This window comes from Dermacentor andersoni, chromosome 1, assembly GCF_023375885.2.
Source record: "Dermacentor andersoni chromosome 1, qqDerAnde1_hic_scaffold, whole genome shotgun sequence".
Taxonomy (NCBI): domain Eukaryota; kingdom Metazoa; phylum Arthropoda; class Arachnida; order Ixodida; family Ixodidae; genus Dermacentor; species Dermacentor andersoni.
The window spans coordinates 55,997,220-56,017,820 of NC_092814.1; the positions used below are offsets into that span (position 1 = coordinate 55,997,220).

At 47.5% G+C, this 20,601-nt stretch overlaps 1 protein-coding gene and 1 non-coding gene across 2 annotated transcripts in view; one reads left to right on the top strand and one right to left on the bottom strand.

The window, feature by feature from the left end:
- Nucleotides 1-20,601, bottom strand: part of LOC126544599 (Kv channel-interacting protein 4-like) — a 617,305-nt gene that overhangs the window by 416,293 nt on the left and 180,411 nt on the right. The window lies entirely within an intron of this gene.
- On the top strand, nt 13,915-13,988 carry TRNAP-CGG (transfer RNA proline (anticodon CGG)). The gene has a single exon. It is a non-coding gene; the product is annotated as a tRNA-Pro (tRNA).

The window sequence follows — 20,601 nt, forward strand, 5'->3', positions numbered from 1 at the left end:
GCTTGTCCTCTTTCACTCTCATGTAGTTCAAAGCTCCGCGCTCAACGCACGCTCTGGTCCCACTGGGTTCGCTGAACTTCTTTCTTGACGCTCGGATGCTTCCACTGCCGACTTCTTGAATGTTCCGTTGCTGGCTTCACTTCTTGTCTGTTGTTTCGCTTGCATATTCGGACACCTACCGAGTGGCACATAGCCACTTTGGTAGAGTGGCCAAGAATGCTCACATACTCAGTAGAACATGCCCAGTTGCGCGTACCCAGTGTCCCAAGTTGTCCGTTAGGGCGGACACCCAGTCGCACGTATTCAGTGACCCAAGTCGTACACTCAGCCACACAGCTGCCAGCATCTGCAAAGCTGGGGGAAGAGGCAAAGAAAGCTCCGCCTTAGAACGGAACTTCGCCTACCGCGGCCACTGAGCTATCACGACGCACACGTCTGGGTACCTGTGCGTCGTTTATTGCGCTCTTAGTCTCTGAAAGAGACGAAGTCTGTGCATGTATTTCGGAGGGCACGGTAGGTAATATTGCAGAGGACAAAAAGGGCGATGTCCGAATAGCAAATAAGTTGTTTTTGAGAAGATAGCACGCATTGTTTGAGGAACAAGCGAGCAAACAAGCAATAGTGCGACGTGTGCTCTGAGATGTCCAGCTTTTGTCGCAAAAAATGAGTTCACAGGCGATGTGATCTCTGAAGTCGGCTGACTCTTGTACTTTTCGCGCTTCGTTTTTTTTAAGCGAAGCTTTACATGGCTAGGCGAAACGAAAATCCGTCTGTCCGCGCCTGTGTACAGAAAACCATCATCATCAGCAATGGCTCTAGAGTTGGCGTCTTCTTCCACAGCTAGCTCGTTGGCGCCCCTCAGCGCAACCGCGCGAACGCGCTCGTGTCACTGCTCCCGCGTACGTCGTCTTCTTCGCAGCTGGCTCCGTTGCCGCTCATCATTCCAGCGCAGAATTTCCCTTTTCTATCGTCGTAATCGAGAGGACGCGTTTACGGGGGTATGAGCCATTGCTTAAGGGGGTATGAGCCAGTCATAGTCGAGGAATCGCAAGCGGCAATGGCGGCCGGATGCTGCTAACCATGCCGCAGAGCAAACTCGATACATCGAACGCAAGCGACAACGGCGGACTGCGGGCATGCCGCCACTGACGTCGTTCTCTCCGTCTTAGCCGAGCGTGTGCGTAACCTCATTAAGAAACACAAAGACGTAACCAATAATTTAGAAAGACTTCAATGGACCGTCGGGATTAACCCAATATAAACACCGGGGCCGCACGCTTTAGCTTCACTGGTTAACCATCTGTACGGAGTGCTTGGGTGGTCAATTTTTTTCAGCACCATTTCAACAATGTTAAAATAGTGTTGCTTTTTCATATATTTTTTTAATTTCAAGTTTACGCCATAGGTGAGCTGTATTCATACGCCCGGGAGACCCAAACCCATGTTGAAGGTTTTGCACAACTGACAGTGCTTATAGATATGAACAATCATTCACCACCTTTCATCGCCACGAATGCACGCTGACGAAGCAGAGAAGCTTACAAGCAGTGACATGCCACATTCCGACTCCCCACCATACAGGTACCGTCGTCGCCACCCTTACCAGATGCCAGCTGGTTGAATGCTACCTATAATGTGCTATGCAGCATGTGCATGCATTTTGTAGCTGACCGGGAAGGCAGCACAAACACAACGCAAGAGCGTCAACGCTTTTTAGAAAAATACGCAAACCCGGGTAGAGCTAATGTGGCTCCCCCTCTCCCTTTGCTCAACTCTATTCTGGAGATTGCATCCTGTAACTGCCACTCTACCACTGATATATCCATCAGGAGTACTGCCAAATTTTTTAGCGAAATGGTTGCAGGCCAGTCACGCAAACACCGACAGCTACGTGTAGTATTATAGGTAATCACAACCATATTACTTTAGCCTTATTAATCAACTCATTAGCCTTATTACTCTAAGTAGCCTTATAGAAGCTCCCGGGGTAAAGCTTTGTCTGAAAGTGGAACGAAATAGAGTAATACATAGGCTGTAATAGTAGGTTACGATTCTGCAAATGCAAAGCGACCTCTTAATGCGAGATCATTACTTGGCTCATTGTACGACCTCGCTATCATCAGAAAGCCGTGTCAGGAAAACGGCACACAAATGACGTCATTTTCACCTAAGTAAAGGAAGAAAGGTTGCCACGGTGAGGATTCGATCTACTTCCCCACCACCACTGCTGCAAATCCGCACCCGAGCTCGCTCGCTAACCGCTGCGCCACCGTTGCATTGCGCCACCGCTTCAACAGGCGACAGCGATGGATGTTCGAGCTATGTGCACGTGGTTGGGCTCTGCGTGGCAGGCGATGCACTATATGGCAGAGTGAGCGGCTGCCGTAGCCGCTCGGCGAGCCGGCAGCCGGCGAGCACGGCGAGCACGGCGAGCCGTAGCCGCTCGCTCTGCCTTTCGCGTTGTCGCGGCCCCGCAGACGCCGTCGCAGGAGCCTATGGCCGACGGCGGCGAATAAGATGCAACGCGCTTCAGGTACCCCTCGCACGACGACTACGACATCCCCCAGAGTATGAGGTGGAGTTCGCCTACGAACCCGATGAAGAAATGTAGTGTCAACACCATGGTGCCACTCGGAAAAAGTAGTGCTATCGCTCGGCAAAGTGGTGTCATCGAGAAAGAACACTCAACGCAATGTGTGTGAGTACTCCGCAAATAAAACTCGGCTCAGAGATCGCAACATTGCCGGTTTGTCGTCTTACGTTGTTGCGAGCTCATAAGCAGCAACATTACACTCGAAAACATAACGCAGTAGCATTAAACTCAGCAACACTTAGCCGCAACAGTAATCTCGGCGACATAACTGAGCGAGACACTCAACGACAAGTAATGCTCTCGCATTTACACATCATAAGATTGCTTATGTGCCCCCCCCCCCACCCCCCGAGTCTTTTTTTTTTTCTCACTTTTTTTTCTGCTTCTTTTGACGCGAGTGGAGGATTGGTAAGCCAGAAAAGAGTGAAGCACGAAAGACAGGTGTCGAAGCTGTTCTGAAGTTCTCGCACAATCTCGGTCGTGAATTCACGTATAATGACGTGTGCGCGTGCGTGCGTGCGTGCTTCTAACTCCAAAGAAGACTAAACAACAGCTCGCACTGCCGAGAGCGATGCGTCCGGCTATAGGGGATCTCCAGTTCCTCCTCACCCGCCACGGGAGAAATAGATATCGAGGTACGCTATGATGGAGGAAGGAAAAAAGAAACTGAGGAGGGGCCCTGACGTCACCCTTTGTGAAGTTAAGTGAAGCCGGAAGTTGGCGTTGCTCCGCCATTATGTCAGGCCAGTTCTCCTCTCTTGTTTACATTTCTCGCGAAACCACGCCGCGTTGCGCGCTACCGGGCTGCTCGGACGCGCGCACTCCGCAGCAATACTAAAGTATGTAATCGCTATGTCTCATTACGTTACCATTGCCAAAGTCATGTTGAAAGAAGTTCATAATGAACTTCGCAAATTAGGCACTGAGGTCCAATCCACTGCTTTTACCAGCTTTTATAAAAATAAACCTGCTTTATCAGGCCAGCCAACTGAACTGGTCAGCTTAATGGCTGCCTTCTACTTGCTTTTATCTGCTTGGGCTTCCTGGGGCTCTCAGACGGATTGCGAGCTAGACGTCTGGCGATACGGAAATAAAATATGCACGCATTCTCACTGCACTGCAAGAATGCACTGGAGACACGCACGACACACCAACCCATTTGCGATCACTCTGGAGTTCACAAGCACAAACACGTAGTCCCGCTGTGGCTTGAGGAATCGTCGTGATTTATTGAACAAACTTCGGGTGGCCGTGCATCACTACGAAAGCGTGCCGGCGATGTGGCAGAAAGTCATTTCTGACTCTGCGTTTAATTAATTGACTGCGGCCTGAGGTGTATTCTTCCCACGGTAAGTGAAGCTTCACGGAGCCAAATTTTTGCGATAGCCGGCGCATGGTGCAGAACAATACGCGCGTAGACCCGGCCTACATGCGACCATGGAACAGTCATCTGATGTGTTCGCAGGCGTGGAGTTTGAGGCGTTCGCAGGGCAGCCTTGCTCACTCTTGCAGCGCATCCGCTAACCTTCACTTCCCTGCGCTTCTCGCGTGCACAGATAAGATACGCCTGCCGCAGGGGGGATTCGTTCCTTAATAAGTCAAAGCAGCCGCTTCTTTTACATCTTCCCCGATGAAGCGCCGACTGGCCGGCGCACGGTGCCGAGGGCAGAAAAATGCACATATTTTGCATAACGCTCCATCAGCAAGTGTATTGCGGTACACCTGTTCAGCTGTGTATGACCCTCGAACGCGCTCTGCTTAAATGAGTTCGTGCTGTCGCGAGTACTGCAAGTAACTAGCAACAGTTGAGCAACATGTGTTTTGATATGCACAAAAGCAAGTTGTTACTGAACACGAAGTTCTAAAACCAGGATTATGCCTTCTTGAATAACGTACGTTCTACGTGCCGCAAATGCACCGTGCGCTGTCAGAAGCAGGAATCACTGACCTGCAAGGAGCTTCGTTGTGCAGATTCTGAAGCTCATCGGTTTCGGCCTGCGATGGCACGTTAGCATGATTCCGCCGAAGAGGGCAAAATTTCCCGTGGATATTCCTTCGTCCGTTACTATTGCCGTGGCGCGGTACATTGCGTACAGCGTTGCATGCACGTTCATTTCACGAGCTCTAGTTCCTCCGGTCGCACCTCGCCACAGCAACATCCGGGAGAACACGGTCCAGATAAGACAGCGCAACAAAACGTGGACACTAACGCAAAACTGACCACACAGCGCCTTTGCCACGGTGCGAAACCTACGAAGAAACACGTGTGAGCGCACACAACCTCAACAAAGCCGCCATTGTGGCCCGAAATCATGGCCGCTACAGCAAAAGAAAGAGAAAAAAAAGCAAAAGTAGGAGAACCTACAACGTCACTTCCTACCCACTTTTCTCCTAGCGCGCGGAGAGGGTAGGGCCTCTCCTCAATTTTTTCCTTCCTTCATGCACCCTATAATGAGGTACGAGCTAAATGCCGTGCGGTGTCGCGCTCTCCAGGACCCAGTCAAGCCACTTAAACGAGTGGTCATTTTGTGATTGCACTCAGCCTTGTCTCGCTGAACTCTCCTCTCGACGGCGCCGGACAGCGCTTGTGGTTCCTCGATTCCCCACCCCTGCCGCGTCGGCCGTGGTCACCGCTACGGTGGCGCCGGCGAGATGTGCTTCTCTTGGCGCTGACTCGATCGGTGGGGCGCCAATGGCGGAGCGCCAAGCAGGACCCGCAGCATCGATTGCGCTTGCCGCCGGTACGAGTGGCAATCTGTATCCATCGGCCGGCCAGTCGAGCAAGCACCAGCGCAGAACCAATAGAGTCTCTCAGGCCGGCACAAAGCATACGGCTGTATCCTCCGCTTCTGCTCAGCGAGCTCTCTTTCATGTTTTGTACCTTTTGCCTGGCTTGCCTATCTGCACATTGAACAGTCAGACTTGTCTCCCGCCTCTTCCCCCATATGATGCACCGCAGTCAACCGTGCACCGGCGCCACGCACGCCAGGTCGAATGCTGTGCGGAGCGCCTCACGAGAGAGAGAGCGCTGCATCCCGCCGCATCCGCAGTGGCAAGCGGATTAATGGGCCCGCGCCGGTTGCTTGGCTCAAAGGAGAGCGGACTGGCTGGTCCTTGCTGGGAAATCGCTCCGCGCCACACGACTCGCGGGCCCGTGGGACTCTGCCGAATAAAAATAAAACGCGCTTCTCTTTCGAGGTAGCTCAACCAGAGTTCTTCCTCCGAAGGAAGTCTTTACGCAAAAGCATCCGGCTGTAGAAATCCACGAAACAGCAGCTCTTTACTTTCGTACAAGTCCAGTGCGTCAAGGGGGACGCCATTAAAGATGAAAGAAATAAAGGGTTTCTACAAAAGGGCGCATGAACTGTCTGTCTGCTGTTTCACGCATGAGATGCACGTTTGGTAGAAGGAACTTGAAGAAACAACAACGAAAAAAAGAAACGAAAATCGGAGCAAGGTAAAAAGAAAAAAAATCCAAGCCTATCATCTCACGACACGTCTGCGCTACAAGAAATACTGAAAATGCCTCCTTGGCGCTCTTGACGGAAAGACTTCGTCCAGCGCAATTTTCGGCATTCACGGCATATCACGTAGTGTGAGAAATGAACGTGCACATGAGCACAAGCTACAAAGTCGAGAGCCACGAAGCGAGTTCGGCGATTCACGGTATTTATGGATCTTGTTGTTTCATGTTCGCACAAAGAGCGCTTGGGAGAAATAACCAGCAGGGCTTATCTATGGTGCCGTCGAAAGAGCTGAGAGAAACATTGCGCGCGCTACGGGCCCCTCCCCGGCAATGTCATGCATAATACATTGGCGGTTAATGCCCGCGCACCTTCGTCAACCGAGCGTTCGATAAACTTCAAGGCAGACCAGGGACGTGCCGGCAAAGTGTCGCCGGCGGCAGTGTGGCGCAGCAAGCCCTCTCCGGCGGGCGCATCGCAATCACCGGAGATTAAGTTGGAGCTATCGTGCCAAGCTGTCCCCATTATCTCTAACCCTAGCGCACGCAAACCCCCACCTCGATAACCCCGCGGTTCATTTATGGATCGTGGCTCGTTAATAATTTCCCCCAGAAGCGTGCACCGCGCTCGGGACAGAAAGGAGGGTGGGGGGCGCTGCCAAAGCGGAAGTGTGTGCACAGCGTGATGCCGGGGAAGAAGGGTGTGGGCATAGTACAGCCCTCCCCTCTCGTGACGTCCTTTCCGCGTTCCTCTGTTTGCGTGAGCGCCGTCAGTCCGACAGGCTTCCCGCAATTCCCTCCTTTCGAGGCCGTACCGCTGGCTCGTGACGCGGAGCAGAGACTAGCGTCGGGATACCACCCGCACCCGTTTCTTTCATCCCGCTGAAAATGGCAACGCGTGCAAGGAACGACATCTCGTGCGGCGAAAGGACGCCGCAAGTATGCAGCACAGAACGGGGCGGTGAACGCCGCTTCGCGAAGACTTCGGATTTGCACGCGAGCAAGGCCACATAACCGGACTCATTGCGAGTTTCTTGTGTACCTAGTGTGGTGACAAGTGGTCCTGATCTCGGGAGTTTTCAGACAGTGCCTATTACTCGCCTATGTAAACACTCGAGAAAGGGTCCATCTATTTTGTTACTGATTACATATTTATTAGTGATATCAGGTTTAAAAGAAAAAAAAATACGCAGAGCCAACGGAATGTTGAAGCCTAAATGACGCCAAGCTTGTTATTGAGTTAGCGAGGTAGCAACAGTATAGCGTATGACACCAGAACCGCCTCGTCGCCTGTAGCTGTCGTCTGACTGTGTCACGAGCACGAAGGCGATGTACGATGCTTGTCGATGGAAGGATGGTGATGAAAATTCTCTGCACAGAGATGTACGACGCACATTTAAATGCAGTTAAGGTTTCTATACCCCCTTGTGTCACAGTGGCACATAAACAATGTGGGGGATTGGACAAGAACGGGCACGCACGCCCACTGGCGCAAACTGTGCATTCAAGCACACGCCCAGGGGCCCAAGTCGCCGTATACTAGGCAAGACAGTAGCAGCAAGCGCCCACAAAGTGGGAGGGAGAGGTAAGTCAAGCTTCGGTTTGATTAATAAAAACAATTAACGACTTTTACTGAAAACTGAATGTAAGTTCCATCTAGCGACGACAACGACATATGCAACTCTTTTCGTTGATGTAAAAAAAAAAAAATGCTCCAGAGCACGCCAGTTTTAGTTGCACGAATAGCTTTAATTTTCGTGCCCCTGAGCTGAGTGAATCTGGGTGAACTAAATACTCGAAACAATACGTATTTCAAGATTTTGTTCGCTTCAATATTCTAATGAAAACATGACGTAATGCCTCTTTATAAAGTGCGTTTCAAAATTATTCAACTCACAAGGCCGACTATTGCAGTGTGCATTTTGCAAGAATTCGCATTAAATCACAACACTTTCGTTGAGGAAATCTAAGTCTGTGAAGAAAGAGTAAGTACACGCTAACCGAAAATGAACGTGGCAGAGAACATTTCGCGCAAAATGTTGTTCTAGCCATTGTCAGTAAGCCAAGAGTGGAATCCCAAGATCGATGGTAACAAACGCTGTCAGATGAATCGAAAGGCCTCTTTAGTCTTCACTTTAGTTCAATGCTATAACATGTGTTGAGAGAGCCACACCGTGAAAGAGAATAATTACCAAACAGACCACAACGTAGGAGCGTGAGAGCTTATACAAAATGCGAGGGATAAAAAGTACCACAAGTCAGGGAGAAGGTATATCTAAAGTATTTACCGGTAAAAAACAGGTACGTTAGCGTTTCATAAAACCACGCACAAAAGGAGGGAAAAAAAAGACGTCCAGTTTTTATCTTTGTAACAGCGCCTTCCTTCACTACTTCGCTATCTTTGCATTCACAACGCAGTAGGCAAAAACCGAGCCGTCTTTCCTCACCATCGAGAGAGGGCAAAGTCGCCTGGATCCGCCATCGAGGTAATGCGCAAAGCTGAGCCCTTCATGATGGTCCCTACAAGCCCTGATACGGGGAATGGTCAGTACGTTTCGGAAAGAGCTCCCCTCTCGCTCTTGCTTGCTGCTCTTTTATCTCTCTCTCTCTCTCTCTCGCTGCAAGCGAGGAGCAGCTACTCGCCGCAATGACACAGCGACGCGGCCCACCGGACGCGCAAGAGCTTCTCCGGCTTATCTTGGAACGCGCCAATCTCGGAGCTCTTTCGAAAGTGCCATACATCACCGATCGCTAACGATGTCCGACTCGGCACCGATCGTCAGGAAGAAGTCGAGGATGGCCGAAGGGCTGCGGTAATCAAGCTCCGGTTGACGAACGCTGGCCGCGGTCATACACGGCGCCGCCTAAGCGTGAGTGCGAGTATATACGACTCGCTTTGTCCCAGCCGGGGGAAGGTACAGCAACTTGCGCTCCCTAGCATTTTAATAATTTCTGCAGCACCAGAAAAAGAAACTCCTCTTAAGGTGGCAAGTAGCTACGTTAATCTTGTTCTCATAACATGTTTCGTAACACTAAACTGCGAAGCACTTTCAGTTAACTGCGCAGATTGCGACATTGTGCGGACGGCTCTAGACATGTGGAGCAGATACTTCTTGTTTGCGATCAATAACGCGTTCGAACGGTAGACACTGCTCTGTTTGTTAGCGCTAATTAGAAATTAACAGACCATTGACGGAGACGTCTTACTGATGGCTATAGGTGAATTAGGCGGGAGCTCCTTGAAATTTTCAAGCATGACACGTTTAGACTTGTGGTTGTGAACGGGCTCCCCAGACGCGAATTTGGTTACTTTTCCATCGTCCAGTCTGTTCTTATAATTAACCAGCACGTCTTCTTGTATTTTCTTTCTCTGTGCAGATTGACAGGATAGAAAGAGTTTGACCTCAGGCTGACCTTTCTTCCTTTCCCTGTATAAATTTGCTCTCTCTTTTGTAGGAAGGGTGTCATTTGTGTAACTTTTGTCGTCCGTAGAGTGAAAATAAGTGGTGTGATCAAAGGAACACATCTGCATTACCGCGGTGCATCTCCCGCTATTGAATGCCAGCAATAGATTGTGTAGAGTCTCGATCTGCAGGTCACGTCCGGTTTCGCGTTAACTATAGCGTATATGGGCGTGCCACTCGTTCACTTCCTGAATCAAAACAGTGTGTTGAATGTACTCTACGGAATAGCACATGTTCTGGCCGTATTTACTATGCAAACTGATATAGAGTTTTCTAACAATAGACAGACAGTTTTGTCATCTTATTCTTCCTGATCACTTGACACGAAATTCATGGATTCAGTCAGAAAGGCCCACGTAAGAAACGTTGTCAATCAACTGAGGTGATCTGCACTTGATCGCCCTGTCCAAAATGAGTTATTTCGTTACCCTTCTTAAAAAAAATTATAAAAGCCTTCACAGAGTGCACAGTGGATACATGCACAAAAATTACACGTACCTCGTAGCAGGCGTTACTCCTTTAACGTGAACGGAAGGAGTCTGTGAGAACATCCGAGATAAATCAACCAATCAACTAGCATCCAAACGCATTCCCGCAGTATCAGTGCTCACCTCCAATTTCTGCCTCGAGTTACGCTCGGAGCGAAGTCCAAATCCCCAGCGGCTCATTTCATCTCCCTCAAGAGGAATCTTTATCTCAGGCCCAACTCCGATGCCGCCTATTCAAATACATGTAAAACGCAGAAAGGCTTTTCTGAGATAACCGCTGGGCGGATTTTAATAAAATGTGTTGCCTTTTTGAGGGAAAGTTAAATTCTAGTGACTATTGGGAGCGGGATCTTGAATCAGGGCCTGAATATTGTTAATGAAATTTTCAAAATTCGGAAGGTCGAAAAAGATCGAAGTACGAAGTACGAACAGCTCTGCATCAAGAAGAGGTACTGCGCTTATGTAAACGGCATCCATTAGATCATTCAAAGCGGCAAAACTCGATATGTCAATTTGTATCTTACGTAAATTCGTTACGTTCTGTACAAGGGTATTGAAAAAGCTGTATTTCCGTATTACTAATTTTTTTTAGATTCATGTGTAACATATCAATATTGTCCGCTTTGGACGTACTATTAGATGCAATTCACAGAATTCTGATATAATTTTTCATTGCTGAGTTACAGAGTTGTATACTTGATAGTTTCGTTTTACCATAATTTGCGATTTTGGCCAATTTTTAATAAAAAGTTGACAACCTAAATCAGAAATTCGAAACCAACGGTTCCTAGATTTTAAGTTTTCCTTTTAAATGCATCAAAACACGTGAAATTCGGTGCACTGGCTGCCGAGAAAAACGATTTTAATTTACTTTTACATGTATTTAGATAAGAGCACCCGAGACAAAACTTCCTTTTAACAGTGAGAGAGCTAAGGTTTTTATTTGGCGTAATCTTGTCATCGTTATAAGGCCTACGTAAGACAAGCCTGAAAACACTCAACTAATGGCATCATCCTGTTCATGTACGACTATTGCCATACAGCAATGCTTTGTGCTGTCAAACAAGACGTTGCGAGTTCAGTTGTCTCTATCCTGCGCTGTGACTGCATATTCGTAATAGCGAAGTTAAGAAGAAGACACCCTTGCTTATTACCTTTTGATTTGAAATCGCATCCAAGATTATGTTCACGTTAAAACCTTTTCTGTGGCCTCGCTTATTGCATTTTTGTGTGTTTTGAAACGTTAAACGCTTGCAGGGACGTGTGATCAGATGATTTGTCACATGTTTGAGAGGGTGAAAAACCAAGCACTGGCAGATCTGTGAGCTAAGAATTGAACTGTACATTGGACGAATTAACTTGTGCGCTGAAAGACAAGTATACCACTCAAATAACAACGATATCGACGAGAACAATTGTCCCTTATCGAATCTATTCCCGATGGGGGTGAAATGCAGAAACGCCCTTGTAGCGTACATTGGGTGCCCGTCAAAGAGCCCCAAGTGGTCAAAATTAACCAGGAGTCTCCCACTACAGCGTGCCTCATAATCAAATCGGGGTTTTGGCACCCCGCAAAACCCCCAACATGCAATTTTTGATCTATTCCTACGGGCAGAGTATACGTCCACTGTCTGCCTCTTCAAACTTTCCCCAATAATCGCTGCTGCTTGCGTAGCATTCGAGAAAGTGCGAGGGAACTAAAAAGACATAGGAACGCCCGAGTGTGCGACCTGCGAGCTTTACCTGTGCAGTTGGATCGGCGGGATCCAGGCTTGGTAGCAAACACTCCCGGATGAATCTGCACACGTATGTGGCTTCCGAACTGGTTGAGAGAAAGTGGGGTTGTGCATTCATGCAGGTGGCATGCTCGGGCCATTCTCATTTTTTGTTTAGTCCACTTGTACAACACTATTCGCGACGCGCGCGCCATCCGATTAGACACGCCTCTTTCGCTATAGAATTTTCGATTACGTTCAATATATTTCGGATGCCGTAGGCGCGTCTTGCGCCGCGCGGAAACTTCATAGCAGTGATAATCCACTGAAAACGAACATTCGCAAAAAATTAAAACAGCAACACTTATCAATATCGTCAAACTGGCCAGCATTGGGGAACGCGGGTTAGTTTCGGTGGTGCCTAGTCATGGTTTTTAAAGCACCGGTAGGACCGGTCGTATGGGTCGAATCACTGGTTTAAACTCAGTTCATTCAGCGTATGCAAGAGGTATCAAAAAGGTTTGATCATTGTGTATAATTATTAGAACTACGGGAATAAATTTTTCTCGGTATAATCCTTGAAGTCTATGCACATGACAGTGAAATTGCATCGGCTACTACGTCTTTTATTTATTTGTTATTTTTTCGCTGGTGGCAGTAGAATTTAGTGTCCCGAAAGGTGGAGAAGATTGAGGTTCATCGCGTTTTATACATTCTACACTTGAACTATAGCGGCCAGTGAATTAATCATGTAATGAAGACGGTCTATGGTGATGATTGTTAATCATATGCCACAGCTGTGATGACATTTTTTTTTCTCAATGCTGGTCACCTGTGTCTCACTGACAAGCCTAGAGTATGTCGACCGTCTTTCACTGCTGATGTGGCCACAGAGAAAAAAGGGGAAGATCTCGTTCTGCTAGATCGACGAATTACCATTCAAGTGATGGCGCACGAAACAGGCTTAAGCTATGGTAGCGTATGGAGCACAATTCACGACAAACTGCACTTGTTTAAGGTAAGAATCGTTGGCTGTTGAGCCGGTTGGTGCGTCATGTTGTGTCGCTGAACGGAACAAGGGCGGAAGAAAACGATGTGGGCGCTCAATCTTGTTCCGCTCAACGACCCAACATGTTTAAGGTGTCTGCACGTTGGGTAACAGGACTGCTAGCTCATCTGCACCGGCAAACACGATGTAATCAATCAGTCAACTATTTTGAAGAGTGACAAAGAGGATTTTTTTACTCATTTGGTAACAATGTACGAAGGTTGGATGAACCTCTTTGATCCAGAGACTAAATATATGAGCAAAAAGTGGAAGTACTCCGATTCCCGTCTTTCCAAAAAGGCCAAGTTGCCAAAGTCTGCAGGTAAGATCGCTTTTGGCACTCTGGAATCGTCATCGAGTCATACTGACAGGCTACCTTAACCTTATAAGTACCGGCAAAAATATAAAAATGCATTCAGAAAATGTCTTTTTTTTTTATTGCACATATGGACAGGAATTTTTTTAGAGATTCGAAATATATATGCCTTGAGGGTAGTAAATTTACAACTTGTATCTGAAAACACGCAAATTTAAAACGAGGAGGTGCTTCCGCAAGGTTCCCTCCATCTAATTTCATTCACTGCCGCGCCGTATCAAAACTATCGTGGTAGTTGGCAACGTCAGAGTGACTGGATGTCTACAGCACAGAAAACATTACCATCGCTGTCAATGCATTCATGCAGGAGCGAATCATCTTCGGAGATTGATGAGTCAATCAAAAGAACGCCGCGCTTTTTCGACGGGCGTGACAACACTCGAATGGTAGCCACCATTTTAAAAATCTCTACCGGACTAATGTAAACGAAGGGAACCTGTAGGCCTCCTAGGAGACAAAGAGGGAACTCGCCAGTACGTTAAAACAGATTGGACCAGCCTGGCCCGTTAGTGGCATTTGAAAAGAGCACCCAAACACGTGGAGGGGACAGACTCGTCCTTGGCACTAATGGCAAAAAAAAAAAAAAAAAATTCTAAACGAGTAAGACTCGTTCACGGCACTTAAAGGGTTAGTAAAGATCTGACGATCACCATCAGATATTACTGCTAATCACATACTACTACGTCATCCCATAGTACTACGCCAAACACTTGCCTTTGCTTCGTGTGTTGTCGAGAAATTCGACTTCGCCCTGCCATCTGCTAGCCGCCTGGTTAGCTCAGATGGTAGAGCGGCTGCCTCGGAAAGGCGGTAGTCCCGGGTTCGAGTCCCGGACCAGGATGAATTTTTCTTCAACTCTAAGGCTTTTCTTTCGAGGAACCCGTTTGGGTCTCCTTTGTAGCAATTGCTACGAACGGGTGGATGTCTGATTTTCCCTTTACATTACTGCTCGCTAATGAATAAATTGCGGGGTGCTTTGAAGCAAACACGCCACGATATTCTCTCCAAAAGCGTCCGTCCTCCCGCTGATAATGCACCCGGGCACTAATCTCAAACTGCTGCTATGGCAGCAAAACAATGTGGCTGCGAAATATTGCCCTTTCCAGCTTATTAAGGCGATAGTCTTAAGTGGCTCATACCTCCGATGGCCTTGAAAAAAACGCGTCGTCCGGTCCAATGGTACAAAAACCATCATCATTAGCAATGGCTCATGTCCCCTTATAAGCAAGCAAAAATGCGATGCCTCATCGCTCTCGTAATGCAGAGGCTACAAGCACTCAACAAAGTGAAGCGTACAGTGTGTACATTCATTGGAATCACGTATACAACGTACAGAAACGCGGCGTCTAGTCGAGCGGTACAAAAATAAACACGTGACCTTCTCAATGGCTCATACCCCCGTAAGGCTGAGGCTACAAGCGCTCAGCAAAGTGAAGCGAATAGTGCGTGCATTCATTGAAACTACGCACACAACGCACAGAAGAGCATACGTTTCAATCCCCCGCTGAGAGTATGCAACGTAAAGCCGAAGAGAAACGTCGCTGACGCGAGTCTGACTCCGCTATACGAGTACGCGAAGCCAGCGTCGAAAACGAGCAGAAGAAGCTGAACTACGAAAGCAGCAACGCGGCGATGCGAGACGGCGCATTACGAAGTGTGCAGCAGGCTTTCGCCTTCAGGTGTTACAGGAGTGTAACATGCTGCCGAACTTTTTCCACATCGGGCACCAAGTGACTATTTGGTAAAAAATATGGAAAAATGCAAAAATACACTGCGAAGTCGGCAATTTGATAATACCGAAAAAGGCATTCGCGCGATTGAGCAGTGGTTTTCATGGAATCGGAGAACTCCTAGAACGAAGTATTCTGGAGGATTAATAAACGCTGGGAGAAATGCGTGAATTTGAGCGGTGACTACGCAGAGAAGTCTCAATAACTACAAAGCAAAATGAAGTTCTCATTTAATTATTTCACGGTACAATAATTGGAACCTTTTGATACTCCCTCGTACACAGGCACATTCCGGAAGAAAACATGGCTTGCCGCTTGCAGGCGGCTAAATGAAGCTGTAAGCAAGCAAGACTTGCTCGTTTCTTTTGTATCAAATAATGGTTTTATCAGGAACCTTTCTGAACACCGTCGCCTTACATCAAGTTGCTCAGTCCAATAATGTGTCCCTCCTGTGTAAAGTGAGCCAAATATTAAAAAAATATTGCTACGTATCTACAAAAGCGAAGCATAACAAACAGACAAGAATCTAACAGACTATACGTATATATTGAACTTAAAGAGGGTCTCAAATAAGGCAACATTGATGCCTTCAGGTAGCATGTGTGGGTATATTAACCAGTTGCCTTCATCCAAAAATATCATGTACTTGGGACGCCTCCGGCAGAAAGGAAGTTGTTTTTTCATCCACTTTCAATTCGATTAATTTATTATTCCTTTAATGGAATTAGCAAGTACAAGTAATTTTCCAGGGTTGTCCTTGGTGTCTGTTTGTTGGCTTCTTATATATATATATATATATATATAGAGAGAGAGAGAGAGAGAGAGAGAGAGAGAGAGGGAGAGAGAGAGAGCAGTCTTGTGGTCGGACTGCCAAGCGCTTTGTTGGAAAATGGGACGAGCAGCGTGTTAGCACTAACCCCCCCGAGCACAATATCAGTTCCCTAAGATTGCGTAATTATTCCAAACATCAAAGCTGCGTTCTCGTTCTTCTTATGTTGGCTGTGCATTTCGATTCGTACAGGCTGTTAGTCGCCATATTTTCCTGCTGAAGGCCACGATCGCAGACCGGGGCAGAATGGCCGGCAGTTTTTACGAGTCACGGTGAAAAACTTTGCGCCTTCTCTCAAAGCAAACGTATCAAAATAGAAACCTCTAAACACGTTCCTTTTTTTTTTTTCTTGCCAGCACCTTTAAACTACTGTACCGTTCCAAGACGGTGAAGGCGCCAGAATAACCTCACCTTTTACACGGCGCCCCTGAAACTCGAAGTCACGCGAAACTTCCGCCTTATGCGTACGAGTTTCTCGCGCCGTCCTCACCGCGTCACTGCAGCGTAACATCAAGAACAACGGCAATAGCGTGAAAGAAGGCCGAAAGTTCTTGGATGCTTCTCTCTCTCTCTCTCTCTCGATCTCGGAGCAGCTCCTCGAGAGATAGCGGCCCAGAAACGAGCACCCGGGCCGCGCACATTCGCTCGCCACCCTTGCCTCTCTGGCCGCGAGCAGTTGAGCGATTAGGGAGCGCGCACCCGTTCTCCGGCAGCCAGAAGAAGTGGGCCTGCGCTCGCAATGCCGTGCTGACCGCGCATGCCGGCCGCGGGACGCGCATTGCGCGCAGCAGATAAGTGGCGCGACGTGCTATACGCCGAGACGGCGCACGGAGCCCGCGCTCGCGCGCACGGTCCATCCATCTACGCCGCGAGATGATTTCATCGGGCCGGCGCTTGCGTCTCTGCGTGCTATAGGGCAGCGCTATTCTGGGCGTCCTGCGACATCAAACCTGCAAGAGGCATTTCTTGGGACGGCGCGACTGCGTTGATTTTTTTTTTTTCTCTACCGCCACTGGGAAGCGCGGATCCGCGCTGCCCTTGCGCAAAGAGCCGTGTAGGCACGCCAACGCTACTAATTTCGGCTGCCGTGCCCCTGCCCAGCAGATTTTTTCTTACTTTCGGAAACTGCATTCGCTCAAACTCCTAAGGCCGGAATGCCGGTCGCAGACAGAGATTTAAGTTTGCTTTATTTAATTTGAAATCAGGGTATACGTTAGTGGAGATAAAAATTTGCACCCAAGATCAAAACCCTCGCTTGATCTATTGCGTTACCAAATGGGAAGCGGGGGGGGGGGGGGGGGGGGGTGAAGCGGCAGTGAGCTTCAATAAAAACGAAGGCATGGTGCACGGGCAAGCACCAGGTTCGCTATCCCTTGAGAAAGCAATAAGAAGGCGAATAATTTGGAGACAGTTGTGAATGTAACAAATTTTTCGCAAGCTTCACTTTTCTTTCCTTCTTTCTTTTCATGATTGAATGTGACTGGAAGCAGAAACCATGAGCTTAAGATTGACACGACTTTAGAAACTGTTGCGTCCAAATTATAACTGTCCTCCAAATTCAAGAGTAAGCAGTCAATCAAGGATACATATATTGCGTTGCATATACAGCAACAATTACATTTATTGTGCATTCTCCTGACACCAACCCTGCATTCTGCTCATTAATTTAATCTTTATGGCCCGCCCAACAGTCGATTTATTCGGTAAAGATAACCGACGACATAACTGCAGCATAACCGACGGTGTAAATCTACAAGCAAGATTAATGCGAGTTCAGATGAGTAGAATTTTGGGCCAGTTGGCGATTAATATTTGACTACGGTGAAGAGCGATTCACGGAACAAAGCAAGGCGGGACAGACGGGACAAGAGCTTGTCCCGTCTGTCTCGCGATACTCTGTTCGCTATCGCGCTTTATCGTAATTAAATGAACGCCATGTTTGCTAATAGCACTCGTCAGCACTATAGAGCGAGTGTTCGTATATATTAAGATGACCTATCATAAATGCATATTATGTCTCGATCCCTCCCTTGTCCTCGGTATGAAATCACACCCGCTGGAGTACTGCTAGGGCGGTGCGCTCCGTATGGCCCGCTTACATGAGGGCTGATTGCAAACTGCTTTATATGCGATTAATTTATTAAACTGCGAAGCCTACCCATTTCCCGCTGAGAAAAAGAATGGCGTAAATGTCGCATAATATTTTGTTACAGGCTATTTGCGTCTCCAACTCAGCTGCTCACACGCGTCGTAGATGTACACCCGCGTGAACAGGGCCCGCTTAATGTAACTATTCTTTCTTCTGCTTTGGCATTTGAAGCCTCGCGGTTTATAGAAAGAAGCTTGATTTGATGGGCCAGGCGTATATAGAAAGAAGAGAAGTTCAACTTAGCGATTATCTTCGGTTTACTTGCTCAACAATTTCGGTCGGTGGATCGATTTTTTTCATCGGCTTGAAAAACGTCTGTCCACCGACCGAAACTGTTGGGCAAATAAGCCGAAGATAGCCGCGAAGTAGTGCTTCTCATCTTTCTATACATATATATAAGAAGGCAGTAGCTCTTTTTAAGATCCGATGTTCATGGAGTTCCAAAAAGTGCACGCGCGCAACAAAACAAAATGTCGAATGAAATGTTTGTTTATGTTTTGTTACCTGCGTCTGCGCATTCCACAGCTTATATGATATAATTGAGCATGTGTTGGTGGGCTATAGTTGGTTAGACATGACTACAAAGACGGCGCCGAATAAAACAACACACGTTCTTGTTGTTTTGATCCTTGACAGCAGCTGTATATTACTGTGTCAAGAAATAAAACACTCAGTTGTTAGTGCGCCTACGTGCTGTCTCGTGTACCCCTTCTTCGTGTGTTGTTTTATTCGGCGCCGTCTTTGTAATTATATGATATTTATATATATCTACATACATATATATATATCTATATACATACGGGATGTCCCAACTATCATGCACCAAGATTTAAAAATATTCAAAGGCTACATAGCTGGATAGAACCAAGATAATGTTGTTTGCCGTCGCTTGGAGATCCTCAAATTATTTTTTGCATTCCGCCTAATTGGATAGTTAGTCCTAATTAATTATTCATGTTCTCATTTTTTATAATTAGGTGAGAAGATCCAATGAGGAAATTGTAGAGCAACATGAAAAACACCCGATACAGCTGTCTGTTGCTCAATACGCGCTACATAAAGGTGTTTTTCCGAGCGTGAATGAAGCCCGCGAATACACGCTAAGTGCCTCGAGTGGCCAGTCCCGCGACAATTTTGCGCGTATTCGCGGGCTTATTTCTCGCTCGGAAAAACGCTTTTATGTAGCACGTATTGAGCAACAGACAGCAGTATCGGGAGTTTTTCATGTCGCTCAACATTTCCTCATTGGCACTTTTCATCTAAATATAAAAAATGAGAAAATGAATAATTAATTAAGACTAATTTTGTAATTAGGCGGAATGCAAAAAGTAATTTGAGTATCTCGAAGCGACGGCAAACCACATTACCTTGGTTCTGTCGAGCTATGTGGCCTTTGCATATTCTTAAATTTTGGTGCATGATAGTTGGGACATCCTGTATATATGGACGCATAAAAAAAAAGAACGCTTACGTCGCCAGTAAAAAGTAAAATGACTGAAAGCACTCGGTTGTAAATGATTTTACACTAAATTCGCAAAGAAGGAAGGCAACCAAGAAGATGTAGCAAAAACAGGAAATCCATCATGTGCGACGTGCTCGAACATTTATGCAGAAATTTAATTAACTCTTCAGGCTATAGAGAGCTTCACAATATGCCTACATTTTATTTTGCAGAAAAAAAAAAGAAATGGTTCTCTAACGAAGGCTCTTTTTTTCCTTCGTTCATTAGTAGTAAAAGAGGAAAATAAACAAGAAAGTTATTTCATCGCTTGCCTGAACGGCACGCATTCTTTAAGAAGAAGAAAAAACAAGACAGTAATGTTTCCACGTTTCCTCGCTATAACAAACAGACTTTAAAAAAAAGAAAAGCAAGAACATCGGAAGAGAAGTGGGGGGGGGGGGGGGGGAGGATTTGCGCGATATGGTCGGAGGAATTGGAGACGCTTTCGCTTGTTCCGGTTTCACCTCAAAGAACTTGAAAGAGAAAAAAAAAGGAAGTTCGAAGGAGTTACTCCAACTCGGTTAAATATCGACAGCTAGAAACAAAAAAAAAAGAAAATGAAAAGCAAAAGTGGCGCACCGACCAAAGGAAATGGGCGTAGGGAGAAAGCGGGTATAGGGGGGGGGAGGGGGGGGGGGGGGGGCTTCGGAGCTGTCCGGCCACGCTCATCTTTTATCCGCTCCCACGCGAAAAAAAAAAAAAAAAAAGCGCGTGGGCGGCCCATATCGCGTGTCGCCTTTTAAACGATTCTCCGGAGGCACGCCCGCGCCGCAGAGCGCATCGAAGAAGCGGCCGCGCGACGAACGTAAATAATAACCGCGGTCCGCCACGACGCGAGACCGGCACCAGATGCGCGCCGCGGACTCGGTATTAATGCCAGTTTATATACACGGCCCTCCAACCGCACCACGGTGGACGCGTGAGCGAAGCGGCGGCGCGAAGCCAGCTCCATACAGCGAGCCGTCAAGTGGGCCCGGATTATTTCCGATGCTCAATACCGCCGCTGCCGCTTCCTCCTATACGCGCGCCCGCCGCGTGGAGTAGGTGCGCTCTATCCGGTTTCGGGATTTTGGCGACGAGAAAGCTCGGGTCATCGAAAGGAGACCTTCAGGAGAGGCGTACTTGAATCCGACGCCTAAGTATGAAACGAGAGAGAGAGCACCCGCTCGCCCTGGATATAGGTGCTCCTCTTGCAGTTTCTTTCTTGACACGCGGAAACGCGAAAAACAGGAGAGGCACTGAGAG